The 27,736-nt window shown below is 38.0% G+C and overlaps 1 protein-coding gene across 13 annotated transcripts in view; it reads left to right on the top strand.

The window, feature by feature from the left end:
• Positions 1-27,736, top strand: part of PRLR (prolactin receptor) — a 155,532-nt gene that overhangs the window by 49,427 nt on the left and 78,369 nt on the right. The window contains exon 1 of one of the 13 annotated variants that reach the window (XM_064403810.1): positions 18,081-18,333. The exons of 11 other annotated variants lie outside the window; for them this stretch is intronic. The gene's annotated coding sequence lies outside the window, so the exon portion shown is untranslated. Of the gene's footprint in view, positions 1-18,080; positions 18,334-19,443; positions 19,630-27,736 lie in introns of those variants that run through there. One more of the 13 variants, XM_064403811.1, reaches the window with a different exon arrangement.

The raw sequence follows: 27,736 nt of genomic DNA, 5'->3' as shown, positions 1-27,736 counted from the left end.
CTAGGCTGCAAATAAGTGATATCGTAAGTACTGACACAGTTTTTGTGATGATGTTATGCATGCATACTGTGTTCACTGAGTGTGTCTTGAGCAGTGCACAGCACATTCTTCTGTAATCGGATTAGTTCAATCGTATGAGATTACTTTATACTCTGAGGGTCTTCCCTTAATTCCCTTAATTCCTTTGGCATGCAGGAAAATGGCAAATAGCAGTAATAGACATTAGGCTCAAGAAATAGTCCCTTGCTCTCCACCCCTATTTCTGCAGCTGTAGACTTAAAAAGACTTTGCTTGAGTACACAGGAGGAAGAAATGAAAGCCAAACACTGACACTCAAAATTCAGTTTTCTGTCCAGCCTCATATCTGTTGAGAGACATTTCACCAAATAACCATTTGGACACATAGGAAGGTTACATTCATGGAATCATACAATCATTAAGGTTGGAAAAGACCTTCAAGATCATCAAGTCTAACCTTTGATTAAATACCACCATGCCCACTAAACCATGTCAGGAAGTGCCACATGCACTCCTGTGCCTCCAGGAATGGTTACTCCACCACTTCACTGAGGAGCCTAGTCCAATGCTTAACCACTCCTTTAGTGAAAAAACTTTTTATTTTACCCAACCCAAGCCTCTTTTGGCACAACTTGATTCCATTTCCTCTTCCCGTGTCACTTGTTGCGTGGGAGGAGACTGACCCCCACCTGGTTACACCCTCCTTTGAGGTAGTTGTAGAGAGTGATAAGGTCTCCCCTGAGCCTTCTTTCCTCCAGGCTAAACACCCCTCAGCTCCCTGAGCTGCTCTGCATTTATATTACAGACCCTTCATCAGCTCCACTGCCCTTCTCTGGACACAGAGCTCCAGCTCTTGCAGTGAGGGGCCCAGAACTGGATACAGAATTTGAAGTGCAGCCTCATCAGTTCTGAGCACAAGCTGATCCCTGCCCTGGTCCTGCTGACCACACTATTTCTGATATAAATCAGGATATATATATATTTTACATATAATATTGGTAGACTTCCTACGCATATTAAAAGGTTTCAGCCTTTCTGCCAAGCAGTCATTATGGCTGCAATTTTTTTCATGGAGCCAGATGACATGAAATACTATGTTTGTACTTTTAACTTGTCTTGCCCTTGAAAACACTTTAGTTGCATGCAGACATCCCACAGGAAGTAGTTCCCTGTGCATGTTCCAGATTTGTATTCAGATCTGCAGTTCTTTGGCAGATTAGCAGATTATTTGGACCAAATCTCTATCAGGAATCATTCAAAAAAATTAACAATGTAGACAATCAGGTTCCAATGTCTGGGAATGTTTCTAGGTTTAAAGGCAAGTATGTAGTGTCATTATATTGAACACATGGTAGTTTCAGACTATAAATTTCTATGTGACCTTGTTAGTTTCTGAGTAATATGTGTCAACACTTTCTGAATGGAGTTGCTGTCTCTATTGAATTCTCCGAAAATATGAGGTTCTGAGGAAAAAATAATTTCATATATTCCATTTCAACATGAATCAAATTGACTACTTAAACTTTTAGAAAAATAGCACCTGATTTTTTTTGTTCATGTTTTTTACATTTCAATGGGTGTGAATTTACCTATGCATGATGCTCTCACATATATTAACAAATGTATTGTGCAATGTTTTGATTTCATCATCATCTCAGTAGTTAAGTTCCGTATCACAATCTCTGCTAAATCTTGACTGAGAAACAAAGTTTAACCTCTCAGTTTTGGCAGCACTTATTTTAGAAGATTGGTACATTAACAAAGTGAATACCAAGCAGTCCTCTAACTTGTACCCGACAGGACTTAGTGAAGGATATCTGTCAGTGACAGATATCTGTCAGCTTACAGGGAATTCCTGTAAAATAATTTAATAATAATTAAAATAATTTAATCCTTGCACAATTTTTTTTTTTTGAGATCTGTAATGAAAATTAACTACAACTATAAAAATAGTAACTTTTCTATCCCATGAGCTGGAGGATTCCATCACGGCATCAACAAGCACTTCAAAAACATGAAAGTGTAACATATAAATAGAGCTTATATATTTTTTAGACATGAAGAGACAGTGGCAGACAAGAACCTAAACAATTATAATAGTGAGGGTCTGGTGAACACAATTAAGGTTGGAGAGGTTAAGAAAAACAAAACTACTGGTGAGTAGCTACTAAAATAATCTACTATCACTAGTGGTAGTAAACAATTTTGACTTTTCAGATAGCTTTTGTTGAAAGGAGTGCAATGAAATAAAACCACTGGATCCAAATAAGCAGACTTCAGCTCTGAATATCAATACACATCATTCCCCTCCTAGGAGGGGAGCCTAGGAAAAAAACTAAAAGAGGAGATGTATCACCTTAAATACACTACAGTATTATAATAACTACACACTCCTTCAATGCAGGAGGTATGCAGTGTATAAATCAATGGGCCAGATAAACTATAAGTTCTTGTTTGACCTCAAATATAAGTAAGCAGAAGAGGTCAGAAGGCAGAAGCTAGGTCAAATGGCAAATGTTGAGTAGTAGAGACTTGCAAAAAACTCAAACCAATCCAGAATATTTGGTGCAATCAAAATAAAAGAGCCACTAATTAATATACAGAAGTTAGTGGCAGTGGCTAGACAATCACTGTATGTATATTGGTATATAAAATGAACCAGGGACAATTCCACAGCCACCAGAGCCCCAAGCCCCAAGAATGTGGTACCACACATTCAATATCCATGTAGTTAATTCTCTTTTCTCTGAAGCACTATGGTCCTGTCTCAGTCTGTCTGTAAGGAACAGTAAATGGTTCATGCTTCTTCCCAAATGCTCCTTTGCATCCCCTGGAAGAGTGCTGTTTTGAACAGGCTAAAAGCAGACCAGGAATGTGCTAACTGTTATATAGTATGGACAGATGAATGCTTGAGCCTGAGCTTGTGCCATGACTTTATTTTGTTTACCACAGTAAATACTGCCAGCCAGTCCTGTTCATATTTTGGTGTTGAGTGTATTTGTTTTCCTTAGGGACATCCTTACGTGCTCTGCTATCCTGTCCCTCAAGGACCATTTTAATACAGCACATTTATCTTCCTGGGTTTAGTCCCTGTTTAAATCCTTTGAACAAGAATAGATCTTCCTCCACTTAACAGCATTGAGTCTTTTTTTGGTTGTAAATCAAGCTTTCCCAAGCAAAAGATATGACATAAGAAGTGACTAAAGTGGGACAATTTTGAAAATGTAAAATGTCTCCATGGTGCAATACAAGCAGTAAGAAAAACAACAACAAATTTTTTAAGCAAGTGAAAAGGCCAAAGATGCAAATTATCTTTCATTAAAGAAGTCAATTTCTATGAGCTGCTGAATGCTGTTAATATCAAGCTGAAGAAATAATGGTACTGTTAAATTCTAAAGCAGAGAAATAAAACAACATAATCAACTACTTGACTATAAACATCACAAAAAGGAGATGAGTAACTTAACAGCATTGTCATAAACAAATTATGTCTTCCCAATTTGATTTCTTTCTCTAAGGGACAGCAGGCCTTTGAGATAGAGACCAGTAACTATTAAATATCTTGATTTAATAAAGCCTGTAGGGAATAGGTTGTGTCCTTTTATGCTGTATTGCATGACATTTTCATAGATGACCAGGGATACATGGTCAGGATTAATTTATGTTAGATTAAAAACAAAACCAGTAGGAAAATGAGACCACTGGTAGTTAGCAATAGTTCAGCATCAAAAGTTTGTAACAATTGGTGTTCTATATGCATCTGCCCTGTATCCATTACTATTCAGGATTTTTATTAACATCCCTAAACATTTACTTGAAATCAAAGAAATGAGACAAAATTGGTGTGGTGGTGCTGCAGTGCTAGATAATACAAAATAGTATTTCAATGTAAAAACTGAAATTATGCTATGAAAAAATAAGACACAACATAGGAAGGAAGGATGGAGACTTACAAATTTACATAGGAAAAGACAGCCACAAAATAATAAGATGAGAAACAACTAAATATCTATTCCAAAAATAAAAGGAGCTATAGACTACAGAAGCTCAGAAGATGAGAGAGTGTTAAGCCTGTTGAATATAGTTCGGTGTTTATCCCTTCAAGCACCTGGATATGAAATTAATTTGCACATTGAAACCATTGTTTGTGAAAGACAGACTTTGTGTTTTGCCATATGTTTCAGTTATTCTTTGTAGATAAGCATATTTTATCAGAGTTAGACATATGTCTTCTTCCTGGTTTACTGGAAAAAAAACTACCATTTGTGAGAAGGACAAGTATTATGTCAGATCTGAGGACAGATATAGTCCCTGAGATGGGTATTTTTCACTCTATTCTTCAGCAATGCTGAAGAATATGTTGAAGTACCTAATCCATTTTTTGGGTATGTTTCACTTGAAGAACAGGTAGAATAATTTCAGAGAAACTATGGGAAAGCAACAAGCTTTGCCAGAAATTCAGAGATATCTATAATGAGGGAAAAACTTGAAAAGTTTTATCTTGAGAAGATAAGATTGGGGGATGAGAGTGGAGGCATGTGCTAACAATTTTCATATCTTTTAAAACTGTTGCATAAAGGAGCGGGTTGATCTGTTCCCTGCCTGTGGTGCATGGAACAATAGTTCCAATTGACAGAGTAGGCTATTTCTTTTATGGTAAAGTTTAAAATATATCCAGATTTTGCTGCATTACTCAGTTAAACCTGCTGGATTTACCACAATGGAGACTCCTGTGATCCCTACCTTCCTTGCTCTCTAGCATTTAGATAATTTCTCTTTAGCACCTCTGCCACAGCGTTTTAAGTTAATCCTTTCATCCGTGGTTGCGACCTGTGTCGCACAGCTTTCTGTTACAGTGAGCTTCAGGGCAAAACAATCTTCTCTCATGAGCTGTTGAAAGCTCTCAGTAAGTTGGATTTTGAATAAACAGAATTCATTAGTTCTTGCATGCTGAGGCAACCTTCCTTTCTGTCTCTTCAGAAAGTATACTTGTGTCTGTTGGTGCACTCCAGATTAATGTGCTTCTGATTCACTGCTCTTTGTGTGTAAAATTCTTGTTTCCTAAGAATGTTTCTTCAACCTACCATTCAGATGATTGTTACTAGCTGGTGGTTGCTTTGTTTCCATGGAAAGACTCCACAGTTTTCGTCGTGAGCTGGGTTGAGCCTTAAGGCCTCCCAGTGCCAACTCCAGGTTTCTATAGTCTCTCCAGTGTCCAGCCCAGGCTTAGGGGCACTCCAGTACCTGATTTCCCAGACTCTTACCATAAAAGAAAACTTCAGAAAAATTCCTGTCAACTATATGAAATGCCTTGACTTGAAGCAGAAAATTTTTAAAATTTAAAGTAAAGTACAGTGAGAAGTGCTGTTGTCCACAGAAGTGCAGTGAGTTATACTTGCAATATTGTGAACATTTTTGGTTATCTTAGACTATAAAAGACCACAAATATCATGTGCCTTTATTTTATATGTTTTCTAGCATCTCTTTGAATTTCAGTACTCTCTAGCTTTGGTTTATTTCAAGCTTTAATTTTCTCAGTGTTTACTCAGTATTCAGTTGTTTCAGTCAAAATTCTTTCCAGGGTATGTTTGATGTTTTTTGTTCAATAATGACTGTATTGACATGCAAAATTTGCAAACTACAAAACACAGATTGAAGCAGAAAGGTTAACATTGCATCACTTTCACTAAATTTGTTAATTGCAAGGTTTGCTATTAAGCAGACAAGGATTATGCAAAGAAACAAAAATACACAAAAGTAAGTACATGCAAGGATCACTTATTAATACAGAGCCCCAATATCAGGGATTTGCTGTAGGCCTTGGTTGTCCTATCAATGTGCATATGCCACTATGATTCTTTGAAATCTATGCCCATGTGATGCTCAAATACGCAGTTACAGAAAAACAAGCTGAGCTCCACAGACCTCACACAATACCCTGGGGAAGTCTGGCAAGGCAGAACTACAGCCCAGTGCTACCGGCATTTGAATGAGAGCTCCCACCAACCTTTGTCCTTGCAGAAATCTGAGGGATGAGACAGGCTATTAGTTTGTTTTCACATTCAGACAGAAGTACTCTTTTATAACTGCAGCTTAAGAAAGTTGGCAGTCTCCTAAAGGAACAAGATGAAGGCACCCACGCAAATTACTCTTGAGCAAAGGAAAGAGAGGCAGTTCAATGAAAGACCAAATTGGCTAAATTGTGAGTTCTTCAATGAAATTAAGAACCTGACAAGTGACCTGAAAAAGAGGGTCACAGAAAAGATGGAAAATAGGTCAAAGGATAAATAGAAAATTAATAGCATATGCTTATAGAGGTCACATCCAACAGAACAAGGTGCAGAATGATAGATGGCTAGTTTTTATTTTCTCTGATTCATTGTCTGAGGAGATAATTATTAACCAGATTATTTCTATTAATATAGATCTTCTTTTTAAAAGATAGCTTTTTTCCTTGAAATTGGATTAAAAGTATAAAATAATTCTCAGCCAGTACATTTCAAGGAAAGTAAAAGTGGGAGTCTAACATCATGAGGGAAAATTATTCAAGGGGTGGGGTTTTTAGGTATTTTTTTATTAGTGTGTTCTGATGTATTTCACAAATATTTTTCTTGTAATAAAAATTCATTATTTTTAAACACATGTTCTACATGGAGACCTCTAAATTATTGTAAACTATTTACTGAAGACCAGTATATTGAATAATCACTTTAGACAATCCACAGGAAATGCAAAAATCATGAGGAGAATTTATGGGAGGAAATACAACTTCTATCAAAATCTCCCATAGATGTTAGAACCAGAGAAATTTCCTGTTAGAAAAAAAGATATACTATGTTTTAAAAAGCAAATACAGAAGAGAGGGACAGTGAAAAATCTTTGTATGCTTTTAAAATATCTGCAGTGAAGTACTTTCTAGTACTTTGAGAGATACTGCAGTCTACTCTATTAACAGGAAATTTATTTCGAAGACATATTTTAAATAGATGACTCCAGAGAATTAATTTTCCACAAACAGTGAGTAAGAGCAGTTCTATGTCATTAAAAGTGTGTTCTTTCATTACACTTGCAAAAGCAGACTTAACAAATTGACATACACATGTAAATTCTTTCCTATGCTTATGGATCACAGTACCTATCCTATGGTACACAGAAATGTAATCTATATAAGTATTTGGTGCAATAATTTAAGGCAAACAGTTTCAATTTCAATTGTCTGCATCAGGTGCCTGAAAAATATAGATGGCTGCATACTTTTTCAAGAACAGTGGGGAAAACTGTCTTCAACATTGCTTGGAAACCTAGAACCTCTATTAATAGATGCATTTGAGAACAGCTTAGAGAAATATTTTTTAGAAATTACTTTGATACACTGGATTATACCTTAGCACTGAAGAGTGATTTAAAAGAACCTCAGAATACTAGCTGTACTCTGTGCCAAATTGTGTAAAATTGAAAACTTCATTGCACAGGTTGGCTTTTTGCTTTAAGAGGCAGGATAAATCCGAGCATTCTCACAAAACTTGGTAGATGCTGATTTCCTCCTACAAGGTGTCTTGTCCTGTTCCTTAGACCATCCATTTCAAAAACATTTCCTGCCTTTTATATATATGGGTAAGAGGAGAAGGCAGCTAATTTCATACATCAATAACTTCACTTAATCATCCCTTGCTAATGAAGTGGTGTGTGTATATCAACTGCTGTCCATCAAATTATAAAGGGTACTGAGAATAGAATGTATTGCAGTTTTTCAAAACCACTGTAAGACTATGAACATAAAGCTGTTTGTAGCAAAGGAGCAAACCTATCAGAAAACCATCTTTGTGTCTTTGCCTCTGATTAATGATCTGTGCATATAAGCAAATTAATAATAAGAGAGTTTTTCTAAGAAGCCAGTATTTTAATTCTCCTCAACTAAAGCACCTTTTGCAGCAGATAAGCTTTTTACAAAGGATCTCACGTAGCTTTATAAGAAAGCTTCTGATCTCACAATAATAAATGATAATGTAGAGCTGGAAAAAAAACCATAATCAACTATTAACAGATGCTGAAGTATGGAATTTCACATGCCAAAATGTATTTGAAATTGAGGGTGTTTCCCTACATAATTACAATTTGTTTTCCTCTGCCATTTTGACCTACACAGGATGAAAATCTCTTCTCATGTCTATGTAACAAGCTTACTGAAATGGAGGCCAGACTTAAACTGTTATCTTTACCATCCTGAAGTACCTTTACCCCTCTTTTTAGCTATAAATAGAGTTAAGAAACAAGAGTTGTTCTCAAGACAAGAATAATTTCTAAAAAAAAAATAAAAAATCTTATTTTGTAGCAATAAACTGCAATTCTAGAAACCTGAAGGTTGTACATAACGATAAAACACTGCTTTGAATTTTACCATCAGTTGAGCACCTAAATCCTGTCCAAGTCATGTGAGTTGTTCTCATATATTGCCACTTACTGTGTCTGAGCACCTGGGAATTATTCTTCTAGGTCTTCATGGCAATTTGTGGAGTTCTGTCAGCTGGATTCTAAAACTAGGGTATTGGCCCCTGTAGCTCCACATCCCAGTGAGGAGTGTGGCCATCTGCTCTTCATCATCCTCATGTGTCAGTGCTCACCTTCTGCACTAGACACTCTCCCAGCACACAGCTGTGCACACCCAAACATGTTTAGGAGTGTTTGTTCTGCAGAGCCAGATTCTTCTAAAATGAGAACAGTGAGAGAACACTGTGGTCAGAAACTGCAACAAGGGAGATTTGAGTTGAAATAAAGAAAATGTATTTAAGAGACAGTGATTAAACTCTGGATTGGTTTAGATAAAGGGGCCATTGAAATCTCCATATTTGAAATCCTCAAAGGCACCACTCCCTATTGAATTATGAAAAATAGAAGCTTTTCCTCTACCATAATTTTCTTAAGGTCAGAAGTTTGATTTCAGACTTTATTTGTTAGAGAAGAACTACCTCAAATGGGTTCTTAAATTAAGCAGAGTATGTTTGGCCTTAGGGAAGTGTAGCAATAATTTGATTTGAAGAAATTGCTTTTTCTGCCTTTACAGTTTATTTTCTATGCACTACATTTTCTTTAATTTTGTGATGGTAGTTCATTACCCTTTGCTAGGAATACCTCCGTGAGAAACAGAACAAAGAGACAAAATTAGCATTATTTTTCTATTTGTTCCTAACTGAGGATCATTCGTAAATAATCTTATGAGGGTTTTTATTTTTAATGATTTTGGCCAGATTTTTTTTAAGTCTTTATGGAGGTTTTTTTGAAATATGTGGTTCCATTGAAAAGGCCATTTATTGTTATGCAGAAAGAATAAGGCATGTACGTTCAATAAAAATTCTTATTTTAGGTTAAAGCAAACAAAAATAAATAAATAAAATAAATAAAAACCAGCTGCCGTCCTTGCAGATAGGCAGTCTTACTGGGATATTAATGTTCAAGTACCAAGAAAACAAACATAAATTCTGCCTGTCAGAGTTCTTTGAGTGTATATTATACTGTTTATTTGCATGTGTTTTATTTTTAATTTTGCCTTCCATGGAAGCTTTTCTGATTGGTGTGCTGTGTGCTCGTCTCACAGATGACCTGAGGAAATTATGTGACATTTCTGTTTTCCCAGTCTTCAGAATTTCTCTCTTCAGGTGGTATAATTGTAAAGTTCCATGTGTTGATTCCTTCTTTTCAGTCTGTGGTTTGTAAGAAATTGTCACAAACATTTCCATTGCTAGCTTCCCACTGCATGGCTGTCTTTTTCTCTTTACAGAATTTAGTTCTTTGTGTTAATATACAGATAAAAAAGCTCAAAATCAAAGTAGGGATACCCCACTGCTAAAACACTCTTCTGGCTTTGAAAGACTATAATGGAACAGCATCAGTTAAAAACATTACTTATTCCTTGTAACTATTTGTTTCTTGTTAACAAACTATCACATGCAGAACTGGATTGCATCCTAGAAATAAAAGTTGTTTTCTCTTGCACTTCTACCCATGACTCACAGTGCAAAGGAAAAAAAAACAAACCTGAAAAACAAAAGAAAAAAGGAGAGCTAAGTAAAGATTAATTATTAGTAATTATGTCAGTATTAAACTGATAGTCTAGAATGCTTTTAATGTACTAATGGTCTTTGTGTGATTTCTTCCAAATAAAGATATGATTCTGATTAAAAGGTGAATCAGTGCCCCCAGATAATTCTAGTAGCAATTAAATTATCTTGGTAGAAAATAATTAAGTGGAAAATTGCATAGTCTTGATGGGAGGGAGCTATTTCAAAATTTCCTGTTTAGGATCCATCTATTTTTTTCTCTGGTTTCTGAAAGATCAGGTAGTTAATGACAGCAAAGATGTCTTTCTTCAGGTTATCTCCATGAAGTAGGCTTAAAAAGGTTCATGTGTTTGAGGAAAAGATGCATCACACCTCCTGTTGTTGTAATTTCTTGATTTAAACTGGGTGAAATAAATACTATTAGGAGAACATTCGTGCTGGGTCATATGAAAGGTCCATCACTATCTCTTCTCCAGCTGTGGCCAGTAAAAGTTACTTGAGGAAGAGAATACGGCAAAACTTAGCAGCTTTCTGGTTAATCTAAAGAATACTAAACAAGTAGTGAAATACAGCTCATCTAAAACAGTGATTATTGAAATGTTGAGTAAGACAGCATGTAGTGGGATGACCATGGTGGAATGCTTGGTGCCCACCTCTGTCATTCCCCTCTTCAGCTGGACAGGGACTAGATAATATGGTGAAAAGATAAGAACAGGGAGAGATCACTCAGTGATTATTGTCATGGGCAAAACAGAGTGAGCTTGGGGAAAATTAGTTTATTACCAATCAAATGAGAGAAGAATAAGAAAAATAAAAGTAAAATACTTTCCCCCAACCCCTCCCATCTATGCAGGTTCCTCTTCACTCCTAAATTCTCTACTTCTTCCCCCACAGTGGATCAGGCGCATGGGGAATGGGGCTTATGGTCAGTTGCATCACACGTTGTTCCTGCCCCTTCTTGTTCCTCACTGGAAAGACTCCTCACACTCTTCCCCTGCTCCAGCACAGGGTCTCCAGAGGAGACAGTCCTCCACAAAATTCTCCAATATGAATCCTCCACATGGGCTGCAGTTCTCCATTAGCTGTACCAGCTGGGTCCCTTCCACGGGATACAGTCCCTCAGGAAGGCACCTCCAACATAGGTCTCCCACAGGCCACAGCTCCTGGCAGGGCCTGCTCCAGTGTGGGCTGCTCTGCTCTCTCCACAGGCCACAGGTCCTGGCAGGGCCTGCTCCAGCACAGGTTTCCATGGGCTCACAGCCTCCTTCAGGCACATCCACCTGCTCTGGTGTGGGCTCCTCCAGGGCTGCAGGTGGATCTCTGCTCCCCCTGGGCCTCCAGGGGCTGCAGGGGCACAGCTGCCTCCCCAAGGGCTGCAGCCCAGGCTGCCGGGGAATCTCTGCTCTGGCTCCTGGAGCAGCTCCTGCCCCTCCTCCTTCACTGACCCCATGTCTGCAGAGCTGTTCCTCTCAGATATTCTTAATCCTCTCTTCAAGCTGTGGTTGGCAGTAATTTTTCCACCTTCTTATCCCAGAGGTGCCGCTGTCACTGGTGGATTTGCCCTTGGCAGCAGAGACAATCCTGTTTGGCATTGCCTCTGTTGGACATGGGGAAAGGTCCTGACAGCTGCTCACTGTAGTCCCCACTACCAAACCCTTGCCATGCAAACCCATACATCAGTAATATTCTTAATGATCATATAGCATGATTTTGAATAGCAATATGTTTTTTGAAGGGAGTATTAATTTCTATTTCATAATGGTACTAATATATTTACTGAAAAAATTTCTTAAGAAAGAGTTTTCTTCTTTATCAACACTGATTTTCTTCTAATATAGATACATCTCATAATTGAGTAGCCAGCCATTCTACTGCAGTGATGCTTATGATTAAACATCACTCAGAGGCATTGCCATCAGAGGCCATCAGCATGCCATGTACATTAGGCCAAGTTCATATCTGAATGGAGTCAAAAGGAGTATCATCATGATTGCACAGTTCTGCCTCCTACTTATTACATACTTTATTGATTTAATATATTTGTCCTCATCTGTTACAATTTCTGATTGCTTTAGGGAGCAAATAACTCAATGGAGTTCTAATATTTTTGCATTTGAAGAGGATGAAATATAAGAATACAAGGCAGTACATAAAACACTCTTTTATAGCTAATGCTCATAAGGCAGTCATGTAAGTTAGAAATACAGTATGGTTTGTGTTTAGTGTCTTTTAAAAAGCTCTATCTGCCCTACAAAAATGGATGAGACCATTTCCTAGAATGTATTAAGAGAAGAATCTGTTTGAGATATAAATAAGTGGGAGACAAGTCCTTTAAAAGCCTGTTTTTGTAACCACCTTTTTTCTATTTGTCTTTTCAGACAATGTGAGATTCTGTTGGACATACTGTGTTAATTAGATGTAGGGTTTTGTGGAAATGCATTCTGGTTAAGAAATGCAAATAGGCTTTCTGTAATGGTACAAATATCCAGTAAGAAATTACTTGTTGTATGATAGTGTAACTTCACATACACATCAGAGAAAGGAAAACATTTAAGCTCTGAAAACTTTGTCTGGTTTCTCATTTAACTACCAATACAGAGAGACCATGTTATTGGATAAATACTACTTTTTGTTGATGGCATAACTGTTTATCAGTTGCATCTTGGGTTGTTAACTCCATATTTATATATATATATATAAATCACTTCAACCAAGCTGTTGTGATACAAAAATTTGGTAATAATTTAAGCAAAAAATTTTAGTCAGGAAGAATGTTATGGTTCTTTCATTAATGTTCTTACAAGCAGAAAACATATTTCTAGAAAATAAATAGAGTTCATGGTTTTTCTCCTCTCTGCATAATTAAATTGGTCAGTGAGAACTTTTGGCATAGAACTATGAGAAATAATAAATTTAAATACAAGTAGAGGATGCAATCTGCATTTCTTCCACTATGTTCCAATTTTGTTTTGATAATAACCATAATTAAACTATGTTCCAGCTGTGAGAGAATGAGACACTCAGTGAAGGCATCCATGAAAGCTATGGGTTTGTTACAAATATGCAATTAAAAGAAATAGGAACATTTCATTAATTTCTTCAGGAGGTGGTCAAGTATTCAAGCATGTCTTAATAAAGTAGAAAGCTGTCACATCATACAATGATCCCAACCTAGAAAAAAGTTATCTGTATTAACACATAAACTGAACTGAATATGCCAGCCTTGTACAGAAGAATTTACAGACATTTATAAGGCAAGGGATACGAGCCTGAATTAGCATATGATACATTTAATATACAGTCTGTATTAAAAAAAAATGTATCAAAGTGTTTTGTATATATATTGAACATCGTAAGACAAGGATGACTCCTGAAGAGCAGCACTCAGTGATGGCAGCTACATTCCTTATAGTTATATAAATTCTGGAGATGTTTTTATCATTTCATTTTATTTCAAAACACAAAAAAAAAAAAAATAGAAATAACTTCTGTAAAACTAAACTACTTGGTTAATTCATTTGTTCATTAATCCATTCAGGCCTTATAAAATTTTCAGTTTTCTTCAAAACTGTTAGAGATGGTTCAGTCTCTGAATTGTTCCTCACCTACTAGGAGCCCCATTTCCTCCATTATACCAGCACAGATCATGAGTTGCACTGGCTGCAGACTTGAGCAAGTGTGGTAATAAATGGACTATTTTTCACTAGTTGATGAACAACTTTTATGCAAGATGTGTGCTCACTCCTGGCAGAAGTCCTGCATGTCACACTCACATGACAGGCTCACCCACAAAGTGCCAGGTCCTTCAGGACCAAGCAGTCTCCCTTCCTTTGCTCCTGTCAGCCTCCCCATGGCCACCATCAGTTGCACCTGAGGTGATGAGGTGATGACTGAGGTGCCAGTCGTGATCCTAAGGCTTGTCATGGCTGCCTGGCCCCTGGAGCCATGCCTCCTTGCGAGTGTGCATGCCTCCATGCACATGGAGGTCACACCAACTGAGATCCCTCTGGGAGCATCTGCTGCGTGTTAATGCAAAGATCACCAGCTGGTCTGAGGGTCAAAGGACTGGGAATTTCTGAAACAAGTGGCAGTCTCGCACATCCCAAGAAAAGGAGTGCAAGAGCAAAGTACCCTAAGTGGAGATTGCTGTGGAGGGCTGGAGATGGGTTACAGTGTCACACAGCCCTAGCTGCTACAGTGGTTGTGTTTTTCTGTGAAAGGCACAAAGGATATGTGGAGAAGACTCATAAACATAATGACTGGAAATGTGGTACATGTTAAGAACAGAACTTGAAAATAAACCAGCATCAGTGCATTGTGGCTATGACCAAAACTTCAGGAACAAGGAAGGAATGTATTTTTGATGACATTACATACATGCAGTGTCCTGGACTTGCTGGCCTAGGAGCACTTCTGGGTAAACAAGAACCATTATTAGGCCTTTCTCAGACTGCACTGGCTACAGTGGTGGCAAAAGAATGATCACCATTGTGCTAAGAAAATCCTTGTCCTCTGAGTCCTTGCTGTACTTCTTGGGTGAGCTTTCTATGTGTTGAGAAGGCCAGGACTTTAGAGGCATGCTGCTCGTGTGAGAGGCACCTGCCATCTCTTCTCCTGTATAACAGATGTCCTAAAAGTACATTTTGTCTTTAGAGAAAGGCGCATCAGATGGTTTTGGCAGTTGCTTCTTCAAAGGAGGTCACTGTTGAGAAAGCAGACAGTAGCATAAAAAATATTGTTCACTCTGTCTTTCCATAGCTTCTTAGAGCTATTTCTACATTCTTTGTTTCTTAGAGTTATTTCTACATTTAAAATCAGAGGGTTGCCCTGTTTCCCTGTTTGATTTCCTCTGCTACATTTTTTTTTTCTTGAATTGCTGAGAGGGTGAGGAATGGCAGGGGCAAACTGCCACAACCCCTCAACAGTGACTTGCCAAGGAAGGCTGGGTGGTTTTGTTAGGTAAGAGATGTGGGAGAGCTAAAAACATACTGCAGTCTTCTCTCTGTATTCCTCTGAAGTAAATGCCCCTCACTACCTGACATGATTCTTTTCACATTTTCCCACCTGTAAAGCTCTTTTCTGAAACCTTTTTGATTCCTTTGACTGGTTCTTCCAACTTTTATCTTTTTTCCTGCCTTTCTTCTGATACTACATGCTTCTTGTTCTGCTTGAATGTCAGAACTCTGATGGAGCTCCAATGCAGAATAACTTCAGATTATTGCAGTTATACTGATACAAATGTCATTATACTGAAAATAAAGTTAGGCCCTTGCACTCTTAATTTACTAAATCTTGCTTTCTTAAATTAATTTCTTTGCTTTCCTTGTTGGTGTTATGGGCTGTTTTTTAGAATTTAGTAGGTTATTTTAGCAAATTCCAAGCCTACAAACTCTTCTCAATGAAGAGTTGATTCTCAGTCTCCAGAAACAAAATTATTATGCTTCTAGATCAGCCACAGAGGATTTTTTTCTCTGTTGATGACTAGGCAACTTAAAATCCTAACCTAAACCAGATTTCTGAAGTTGATACACCAGTTATATGAGATGGGATGAGTCAAACTGATAATACCCTCAGAGACTGGCCAAGATCTATTCCAGAAGTAGCTGTGCTTTTTTATACCCTACTGAAAGTCTGCTTCAATTTTTCATGCTCCAGTGGTTAGTATCCTTTTAGTTTACTGTCTGGTTTTATGTGTGCTCTGTTTCTACCTGCTGTTTTTGCTCTGGCATTGTTCATTAGCCTAAACTGCTATTGCACTTTTCCAGTGCTTACTCTCTTTCATATTTATAGACATACATTACCTTTATAGGGACAAGTAAGTGCCTGTTCCATTTTCTGTCTCAACCTTTTCTTTGTCACACTAACCCAGCCAAGTTCTGTCAGTCACCTTTTAATAGACAGGCTTTAGAGCTTTATATCATCTGAATGATCTTTCTTTTCTTCTGTCCTAATTTGAAAAACCATCTTGAATGTAAGTGACCTGTCTTTTGTGCATATGAGATTTTAATACTACCTTAAAATATTCACCTTAATCCAGTGCTCCTAGGATCAGAGTTGCCTTTTCTTGGCAGTATTCCACCAGAGGCTGAGTGTACTTGTATTGACTTGCCTGACTGGCTTAAATATTGCTAGCAGGGTAGCCACAGGGACACAGTGTTCATTAAAAGCTGAAAAAGCTAACTCAAAATCATGGGGAAACATTTAAGAGCTATCTCACACTGCTCTGCCTGCTGCCACAGTTACCAGGGCTGCATTACGTCAGCTGGCTATGACCTGGATAGTGCAGGTATAAATGTCTTAAGTTATCATTTTTACTGATCCCAGTGTTAGTTCTTCACTATTACGCCTCATCTTTCACTACTAATCCATTAGTGATTTACTTTTTGTTCTGTTTTCCCCATCATCCAGACTCTAGGGCTATAAAGCCTGTTTTAATTACAGGCAAAACTGTACATGCAGACCTTAACAATATATCCTTCTCTTACAAGAATTTTGATAGTAATGGTAGTACTTCTTGGCTCTCCTTCATTTTGAAAGTTTCTTCCCTGGACAAATTTTAGCTTTCTAATTCCATCTTCTTTATTTTGATCTGCTTGTGTATAGCAGAGTCAAGCAGATGCAGAAATAAGACAAGTGGGCTCTGCCTGCTACATAACTGGTTAAATATGTATAAGCTTCTACCTTGTATTCCTTTTCTTATTTTTAAGGTGGTAGCATCTATTCAAGCACTTATTCCCTATTTATCAGGAGCAATTCTATCCCTTTCAACTCAGAGAGTCACTGGTAGAATTTGCTCACAGCTGGCTGAATGCTATGGGCATGTGATAAATTTTAGGGCTCATCAGCTGACCAGCTGAGTCTTTTCTGCCAGCTATACATTCTGTTCCCAGCATTTGCTTGATCTCAGAGTGAGCCTGTTCAGAAGGTTTACAAATAAGAAGGAAAAAAAAGAAATTGTCTTCCAGTACCAGCTGAACTTCCTATGCTCTCTGACCATGGAATCAAATGGATATCACAGCAGACATGATGGCAGCAATGCAAGTGGAAGTGCAGTCTGACACTGATCTGAGCAGCAGCTGGTGCTTAGCACAGCCAAACCCCACTCAAGGAGCACACCTGAAGTTTTATAATTTTTGTGTGGATAGATCACAAGGCACATACTCCTTACCTGAAAACATTTTCCAAGAAACACAAATGTTTGACAAGACACTGTTCCTATGATTACCAATTGTTTTGATTAATCTGCAGAATGTCCATTTGGTCACAAGATGTGAGCAATGCTGACTTCGGTTGGGGAGACTTGACTCTAGTAACAACTTAGCATCCACACCCCTGAAATCTCCTTTCACTATGTAAAAGAGACTTCTTGCACAGTCTTCTTTAAAGGACTCTTCACTATCCATACACACATTTCATTTTATATTCAGTTCACTGGCTTGAATACAGAGAAGATAAAAATATGATTCAGTGAAAGCATTTATAAGAATATGTAAAAATGTTTTTAGTTAAGTAGAGATAGATGACTACTGAATAGTTATGTTAGTAAAATTCACAGCCTTATTGCATAATAGTTCTCAAAACTACAAAAAATGCTTTTTTCCTTTTTTCCCTTCTGTTTAATCAGCTTTTTGATGTAAAGCTAACACCTTTCACTCTGTTGTAAAAAAAAAAAAAAATCTGCTATTCTAAAATATAAATCATGAACTACTGGTACAAAAAAAACATTATGGATGCAGTTTATGTTGAAGGGGTATAAGTTTTACCTCAGGAAAAAAAAAATCATGGGCAATAAGCATTCAAAAGAAATCACAACAACCTGTAGAGTATGTAGAGTAAGCCTATACCAAATTATTCTTTTTCTGCTGCTGCATTCCTACACTCCAGAGAACACCTCTCACCTTTACAGCCATCATCACACTACAAACATTGCTTGCACTGAAGAGAATCACTGTTTTGCCTGAAGCAAGGAACATAAGTGTTGCAAAACTGACTCCTCCTCTAATGGGGTGAGCATGTACAAGTACACAGAGTTGTATTTCTCCCAGAGCTGCCAGGCTGAATATTTTGCAGTCAGAGCTCTAAAGCTTACAGGCTTTTGCTTTGTTTATCTTTCTTTTGGGTCTTTCCCCCTCTTTTTTTCTGGATTTTTTCCTTCTTTAAATATATGAGAAACACTTTGAAACGCTGGATTTTCAAGTCCTTTTTCAGGAAGCATTCATGAGCTGGCATGGGTCAACATACATTTCATTACCAGGCAAAAGTAAGTACTGCAGTTAAATCTGTTCCTACTGTATGTTTACCTTCCTGTAAAGGGTTTAGTGTTGTATGAAGAACACAGTAAACTGTATTTCTGTTACCAGAAATTAAAAACTTGCAGAAATAGGTGAAATGAGTTCAGCTTAATATGGTATGGTAAATATCATGTGGCTCACATTCTAAGAAGGAAAAAAAGGATTTTTATTTGTAAGTCAGTGATCTCTCTTTTAAAATACTGATATAAGCTGTGGACACAGATGCCACTCCTTCTGTATGCTTTTTTTTTAAGTGACAGTTGGACTGTGTTTATTATTTCAAAGCATTTTAAATCCACTTGGTAGTACTAATCTCATAATATTTCATAATATATCAATATATTATATTATATTGATTTATATTTTATGTTCACTAAATATACCTTATTTTTGTTATTTATTAATGAAAACATCCTCCTGGAACTCCTATAACTGCCATCATATCTTCCACCATCTGATGCTCCCTAGTAATTATTTTATTCTTCCTGTGTTACACTCTCTTGTGTCTGCACATACATTCACTAGTTATCAGATTCTGTTTTGTGTTATTATCTTCCGAATGTGTTGGTATTGGCATATACTGGCAGTGAAAGGCTGAAGAGAAATGGGTCTGAGAGAGAATGGAGAGAAAGGCTGGTAAATGAGCAAGTAGTAAAGAAAACAGTGAGCTTTGATCCAAAGAGCATCTTTTTAGCCAATTTTCCCTGCATTTTATTGAAACACTGTACCGTCAACATCTGTGATATTTTCACTATTCCAACAGTCACCTGGGAATGCATTAATACCCTGGGAATGAATACAGTTTCCCTTGCTATGAGTTCCCTCTAGAGAGCGCAGCAGCCTGCCAGACAGTTGTGTGGATTCCGCGTCCCTGTTACCAGCGTAAGATTTCTGCTGCAGAAACGCTCTGCTGCAGCTATCAGTCTTTTCTTCTGAGACTTGGCTTGCTTTTGTCGAGCTGCGCTAGGCGCTCTCCCAAGGCAGGCAGATGGATTGGCCAGGCAGCGAGCAAGTTTAGCAACAAGTAATGCTTGCACGCCCGCCTGGGGAAAGCAGCCATTTACCACGTGCGCGTTTCGCAGCCCCGAGCATCCACAGCGAGCCTGCAGCGTGGATGCTCGCCAGCCTCCTGTGACAAAGTGCAGCCTGCTTAGAGCCCTGCACAGGGACCACCGTAAACCTCCTCCACGGCTTGGAGCACGCAGACCGTTCAGGGAAACAAAATCTGGAGAAATGCAGTTAGCAAGGAGCAAAAAGACTGATAGGTAATCCTGGCATTTTGTTGTTGTTGTTGTTAAAATTCGTCTGGAAACCTGCCAGACTGAATTTTTATGTCAAAGGTGTGATGCTTTCAAAGGGCAGGTTTTCCAGTTCACTCAGTTGAGTAGGATAGGTCAGTCTCAGAATCTTCATCTTTAATTTTCAGAAGGGAACCCCCTTCTGAAGGGGTGGGGGGGAGACAGGGACGACCTCCTTCTGTAAAGTTTTTCAGGTGTTTACATTGCATTATCATCATTTTTTGTTGCTCGGCAAAATATACCTTTTTAATGTGTCAAGTTTATGGCTCCATCTGCAATTACCACCCATAGCAAGTAAAGTTCAGTTATCAGAAACGGGACAAAGAAGGCTTTTGAAAGATCTGGCCTTCATTTAGAGATTGTGGAAGTTTGACTTCCACACAATTCTTACAGTAGTGAAGCAAATGGAGTTCATCCACTTCATCCAGCTGTATCGCTATTTGAGTTGAAACCCCTGCCCTCCCAGGTGTTTTTTTTCTCCTGAATCAGGCACTGGTTAATGACAGACTCAGCACTAGAAATACTTTTGTTCCTACTACCATCCATTTGTCTTGTTTGAAACTAATATTCTGGTATTTCCAGACACTCAAATTTACAAACTCTGTATTTTCTATATATTTACATGCCCACCTGTACCTATCAATACATTTTTCATTCTTCAGGCTGGATTTCCTAGAGTTCTGTCTCAAACTCTTGCTTCTAATAACCTTCTATCAAAGTTTTCTATTCCTCACAGAAAACCTTAATTTTCTGTGTCTTCAGCACCACTTTTGTCTTCCTTTATTTCTTCAGTACAGCTGCCTTTCAGAGAGGTTGTAGGGTTGCTTCACAAGGTAAGATCAAAGGGCAGCTCAGCCTATACTCAGTTTTTGGTTGTGCTCTTAGATTGGACTAATCTAATGCTCTAACAACTTTGCTTACAAAGACTTTCTCACTGAACTTTTCCACAGTGTTCTCCTACAGTTTTGGGGTGATGCCTTGTTTAGTCTCCGCTCTTGTTTTGGTGTGATTGCTATCACATTTCTCCTTAGCTTAGCTCTGAATTAAAAATCTTCTGTCATGTGAATCTGTACTTGGGCTACATGGACAGTTAGGCTAAACTTAGTTGATCAGCCTTGAGGTTGATCTTAATTTTTTTGAAGAGTCAGCCCACATTATTTTAATATAATTTATTCATTGGTCAGCTGTACCTATGCTGCAATCCTCACTCTCACCCTAAGTTATTATTATAGATTAATTTAATTAAACATTGTGAAGTCGAGTGTGCACAGTTTTTTACAAGCTAAATAATGAGAGAAGGAAGGTTTCTAACTGTTGGCCCTCCTGTCTTTTATATTGCATGGTCTCTCTGAAGAAGTGATGACCTTGCTCTGAGACCTTGCTTTTTCTATCATAGATAGATACAGGTTGGTAATGGTTCTATTTAACATGAACTTTATTCCTTCTAAAAACTTACTTGTTAAAATACTTTCCTATCCAGCAGGCTATATTTACAACCACTTTTTAGCCCTAAAACTTTTTAACTTCCAGTAGAGCCACTGGTAATTCCCCTGCTTGCAGCATGTACTTGCCAAGTGCAGCTGTGGCTCTGCCTGACCCTTTCTCTACTGCAGGTACCCCACACCTAGCAGCAGCATATGACCAAGCAGAGTTGTTCTCTTTTCCTTCTTCACTCTAAATTAGTGAATTAAATATGAGAAAGAATGGACATTCAAAATAAAGGTTAAAATATCTCTGCTGTTCAGGATAGCATTTAGATTGAGTCCTATTGCCATTGTATATAATAGGTTAGATTGCCATTATGATCCCTCTAGATTTACAGATAATGATCTCTGAAAAGATCTCATTCAGCATGTTTGCTACATCTGATATGATTTGTTTTTCTTGTCTTAAGAAATTTTCTAATCTCCTGAATTTCAAACCACTTACAACCTGAGGTAACCCAAGCTTTTTGGCATGGCAATTCATTGTTCCCTCAGGGCAAAGTCATTCCATATTAACAGTGCTTTTAAATTGTCACATTTCCACTTCTGGTGAACATGTGATACATAACATTCCCTGTGAGCAAGTATGTACTGGTCCATAAAAAGAGTCAATAAACTTGGCACCAATAATTTCTGAAAACTTTCAGACCTCTGACTGGAGCAAGAACAATCAGGGGCAATCATGATATAAAAAATGAAGGGTTTAGAATTCACAACAGATCATCTGTTTGATGAATAGCACATTTTGGATGCTGCTGTATGGTGTGACCCTTCTTTCTTGGACGAAAGAGGAGATGGTCTTTGGAAAAGTAAAGATGACTTGAAGCCAAATCTACATCTGCTCTCAGCCTCATCCAAAAATTGGATTGCTGCTGTTGCTCTTTCTTCACCTCTAAACATTAGCTGGTAAACCATGAGAGTTCAACAAAGCCAATCCAAAAAGAGTAGGTTTTCTTTAAAAAGATACCTTTTGCTTAATCATGATGCAGAGAGAAAATAAAGAACAATTCACTTCAGTGATTATAGGGCAAATTCTGCCTGCCATATGAAAGGTAGGTGGATCATGATTTTGTGAATACAGAATAAAAACAGGAAAACAATAGGAGATATGAATTTTAAGAATAAAGATTAGTCTTTAAAACATTAATATATAAATTATTTATTTAGATGGAAGTGATAACTAAACTACCTTGCTAAAGAGGTTCAGTGGTAAAGCCTGGGCATCTGAAGTTATAGCCCTAATCTTCTCTTCAGGAAAAGCCCTACCTCACATGTCTTGTGTCATCTCTGTATTCTAATCATCAGATATCTGCTTAACCTAAGTAATGCCAAATTACCCCAAACTTCCTGTAATTATTACTGTTGTATGTTAAAATAGTATTTAAAAGTTCAGTCCCTATATATATATATATATATATATATATATATATATATAAAAGTATATTGTACAGCAGTATATTATTATATACTGTTTCCTAGTTATTTTATGTCTAGCACCTCTCTTCATTCCTTGTTTGAGTGGCAGCAGTGTAGATTTCTGTTGTGATTTAAACAGTTGAGGAGAGGAAGAGATAAGGCTACAACCAAGGAAGATGTTGTTGGTCCCAGTTAAAGAGCAACTTTGGTGCCCACTGGTGCAGGCTCCATTCCTCCAACTCCTGCTGGAAGACCTGACCCTCTAAAGTCTCATGACCATGGTCACCAGAAGCCCTTCTCCCCATTCCAGCCTTACAACCCCCTTAGCCTAGAAATGTATCAGATCCACGAGGCCTTGGAAGTCCTCCCTTTGTCCACAGGAGTCACCATTTTGTCTTGGTTGAGGCCGTACCCAATGTGATGTACTCCCTGAACTTGCTGAAAACTTTGCCTTTTTCTTTGCCACAGAAGTACGTGAAAGGCCCTCATAGATACGCACACCTATGTGTATATTTTTGTCTTTACAAAGACACAGGTGAAAGTGTATGAGGTGTATAAATGCATGTGCATGCATAGTTATGCTTCTTTATACTATACAAGGATTTTATTTATAAAGAGTGTGTATGAAATTGTTTAGTAAGAGATAATGAAAATAAGTGAAAATATAATGTTAATAGAAAGCAAAATAAAAGGAAAGTAAAACTAAATGGTGTGGGAGTATGCCAGAGGAAGTGGGGGGACACGACAAGATCTGCATGTGCATTGGAGAGAAGGGTGAGCCTGTGAAGCTGTCCAGGAGGCTGCCACCCTGCCCCTGGTCATCCAGACCTGTGAATCTGATCAAAAGGCCCTCCTCTTCTACCTTCAAACCATCCAGGTCACCTTGGGGCTGTCCTACAGCTTTCTCCTATTCTAGAAAAATATAGTTAGTATTGCTTGCCAAAGTTGAAGGTCAGAAGTAAAAAATTAACTTCATGGGAACATGTTTGTAGGGACACCTACATCCTAAAATGTTTTCCTAAAAGATCATGTGCATTCAAGAGAAGATGGGTGGGCTGGGATTATGAAAACAAAAGTCTGTGTAAGGGGAGGTGAGGCAACTCTTGTCTACATCTCAGTGTTCTAACACATACTTGTAATACCATGACCGGGATTATGCTCCATGTATTCCCTTATCTGTATGTTGATGTGGAGTTCATAACACTTTCTGAAAACACAATCCTGGCTGAATACACAAAAGACACAATTTTTCTATTAATTGTTTTTATTCCTGCTTAGAACCGCAGGATTAAGAAAAGGTAAAACAGCCAAAAAACCCAGCTTTGAAAGAAAGGAAATGGTGACAGTAGGAGACAGGTCATGATCACCCCAGTGATCAATAGATAAATAAAGTTTCATTGAGCATTACTTAAATGTTGCCTAATTTGTTTTTCTGTGTGCATGTAGTAGCAGCATGGTGACAGACTGCAGCATCTGTTAAAAGACATTTTCTGTGTTCCTGGAGAACTGGGAAGCTTTGGGAGTTTAAGGCCCTTTTCTGAAACAAGCAATGCTGTTATCTGAACACAAACAGGTGGTCTCATGTAATGTAAGTCAAGGCTTAAAAGATACATGTGTCTGTGAAAAAGACCTTTAGAAGTAACAGGTATTCGTTGGCTATTCTAAGCACAATAATAACAGCATGAAGCTCATTTTAATGGTGGTGAACATATTATCCAAGTGTGCCTGGACTGTGTGTCTGAAAGGCAGAACGGGTTCTCAAGGAGCTGAAGCTTTTAAAACCATTTTTCCTGCCTCAGTAATTACAGACCAAGGAGGGAATGGATGTTCTTAAATCAGCCTTCACACAAGCTGTTAAATTAAAATAATTTTCGCATCTTTGTTATTAGTAATGAGGTAGAATGTCACAGATTGCTTAAATACGGTGCTCAAAACCTAGACATGGGGATGTTTTAGAGCACACAGTTACCATTTGCTACATTGGTGTGTTATTGGAGTTTATAATAAAGGACTATAACCACAGCTTCTTCATTACTTTGCCAGAGTCAGAAGTGTGTGAAACACCCAAGCTGTGCAAGGAATTGGAAAACCATGTCTGGTAATTGGTGTAAAATTAGAGTAAATATACATCCACTCAGAAAAGAAGACTGTGAGGATGTTTAGGAGAAAAGAAATATTTGACAGTGGTTATGAACAGATGTTCACAGGTATTAGTTGGAACTGTGAGAAAGGGTCAGATGTACTGCATAACAGACTACAGTCATCAAGTATCAAGGGACATTCTATTCCAATGAGCTTTAGAAAGTGAACACTACTGAGGACAAAATTAAAAAGTTTCTAGTAGTAAAAAGATGAGGGAAGAAACAGATATTTGTAAAGGGATGTTGCTTGCCCTAAAAATTTAACAGCTGGATAAAAGCATCTCCAGTCCATGATGTTTAGCAGTTGGAGCCAGAGCGGGACAAAAAGAAGGATGGTAAACCACAGTTTTCACATCATGCTCCCCAACAAACCTTACACCAAAATATCCCCACAAAACACCAGTTTGAACTTTACCAAACAGCTATTCAAAGCCCCTGGAAGCCATAAGGCCAGTGGGAGGTGAGGTTAGCAGAAATACAATACCCAGACAGCTGGAGTAATATTAATAGTGCTGCTGGGTAAGACATGGTATTATTCTTTGCAGCAAGTCCATTATTCATCCATATGCATATTTCTGGAATCTATAAACACTTAGTAGCTTCAACAACAGAGATTTAACTGTTGACCAGCCATGGATCTGGTCTTCAGTCCTGCAACTAGGAAAGCAGAGCTTAAAATGGATGAAAATTCTTGTATTTGTCATACAGCCAGGAAGCTAGCATGGTTTTTGGAAACTTCTCCTGGGGTTACCAGTAGCAGTTTCCCTTTTCATTGACATGGAAGGTTTTGATCTCCATCTACCTCTGCACAAAACATTGCTGAATACCAGCTGGTTTGAGATTTATTAGTCCCATTCTTATGGTGAGTCCTGAAAAATGGTAATAGCAATGAGCTCATTGCATCAACACAGTACAAACTGCATTATGTGCCAGTAAACCAACCTCATATTGATAGAGGAAGCACTGAAATAAATACAAATGAAAGCAAGTATGCCTTATTTCATAGTGGAAAAAAGGTTGTGAATTTTATCTGATGACCTGGAAGGTTGTGGTTTTAACAAAGCCACCATATAGTAAAGAATGAGTAGTAAAGAGAGTAACAAAATAATTTCAAGGACCTCTCCTTGAATATAAATTACTAAACATCGTAAGTGGACTAGGAGCTTTATTCTATAGTTTCTTTCAAAAGTATAATTTTTCTCAAGGAGTTCGGGAGTTACTAAACCACATGTTAAAAGCATGGCTAAAAACATGGCGAGAGATTGATCAGATATGTCTGCCAAGCAACTGGCCAAGTTGAAGTTTGGCAAAGCAGGAGGTCTCTAGGGTTGTTGAGAGACACGTCACAGCCCTGAAGGGCTGTCCTTTCTCAAACCCTTTAAAGGAAAAGGGTGGGTAGTGCTCTGGCATTCCAGCCACCAGAACTAGAAGAATAGTAAACTCTACTAAGCGCTAATAAAAAACAAGAAATACAGAGGAAGAAGGCCCATTCTACTGCTAGAAAAGGACATATATTTTAACAAGGCTGCTTTTTGTTCATGGCTATTCCAAATAATGCGCTAAACCCATTCTGGATTTGTCTGAAGTTCCACCAATGCAAGCAGGCATCCCAAAGAGCTTGTTCCTTGAGATGCCATTACTGTCAGCTGAGACATATTTTGCCTCCTGGACTAGAGGGGTAAATTTGTGTAGGTCTGAACAACTGTGCTGGATCTTAGCTGCAAAGTTGTTGAAGAGTGAGCCTGATAAATTATGTATTGAGCTCTTTCTGCCATGGATGATAGGTTAGGAGTCATCTTGAGTTATAAATCCAGTCTGCTAAGTAAGGTATAGGTGACCTCAAAGCTGCCTTCAGGAGTTCATCTTTTGTCTGCACAGGACCCATGTTTACTGCTGCACCATGTTCAGGCTGGGTAGGTGTCATCATCTGCCCTTGTCATTATCACACAGGGTAATTTAGGTTTGTTTCTGAAATTTCATCACATCTGGCGTTTAACCAATTTACCTTTTTTTTTTTTTTTTTTTTTTTGAGGGAAACTTGTTGCAAACTCTTCTTAGTGCCCCTGCACATGTTCCTGTAAAGTTGAATTTCTGTTCTGGTTTTCCATTTTAGTAGGCAGCATTGTCTGTATCTTGCGGCACAGCACAGAGTCCAAAGACTGACCAAGTAACACTGTACAATAGTGTTGCTGGGGTTTCATGAGTCGTGTTAATGCACAGTTGTGTATCTGTTTTTTCTTCTATTTTTTTTTCTATTTCAACTTTATTATTGATACCTCTTATTAAGTAATATGTAAATTTTACAAGTATAAATTCATTTATAAAGTCTATGCATTTATAAATACTTATGCACACCTTAATGTATCTATTTTAGAAATATTTATGTCACCATAAGGGGCTGGACCTGCAGTAGAAGGCAGCAGGCACAGCACCTGCCCTGTCCTACCTTGTGTGAAACTGTCTTGATCCTAGAATCTAAAAAAAGCCAGGGGGAAAGGGAGGCAAAATGTTTTCCATAGACAACAGAAGACATGGTCAGCAGTTTGTGTAGCCTGTTAGCAATTATTATCTTCTGTGCAGATTTTTAACAGATCTTTTTTAGCTGTACACTCTCTGTGTTGATCACTTGATTATAAAGTGCTGTAAGACGCTGAAGTAAATCCAGTACATGCAGCACGGAGATAAACAGCAGCAACACAGGTTCCCACTGAAATTAAATATTCTGAAAACAAAAGTGCTCTGGTTCCCTTCTAGAGAAGGTAACAAGATTCAAGGACAGAAGAGCAGTAGTGATGCCACATATCTGCACTTTGGTCAGACTTTCAAGACAATTCCTTGAAATTTTCATGAATTAGCTAGAAACCCATAGTCTATATGAAACCACTGTGTAGGATGTCCAGTCCTTGGAAAATTATTTACAACTGGTTATCAGGGGGGCACTGTCTGAGCAAAGGCCTTGGTGTAGCAAAGCTCTTTGGTGTGGTAACTAATATATATGCCATTAGTGACCTGGATAGCATTATATCATTGTAC

This window comes from Passer domesticus, chromosome Z (assembly GCF_036417665.1).
Source record: "Passer domesticus isolate bPasDom1 chromosome Z, bPasDom1.hap1, whole genome shotgun sequence".
NCBI classification, from domain to species: Eukaryota; Metazoa; Chordata; class Aves; order Passeriformes; family Passeridae; genus Passer; species Passer domesticus.
This window is presented reverse-complemented; position numbering and strand designations above follow the sequence as displayed.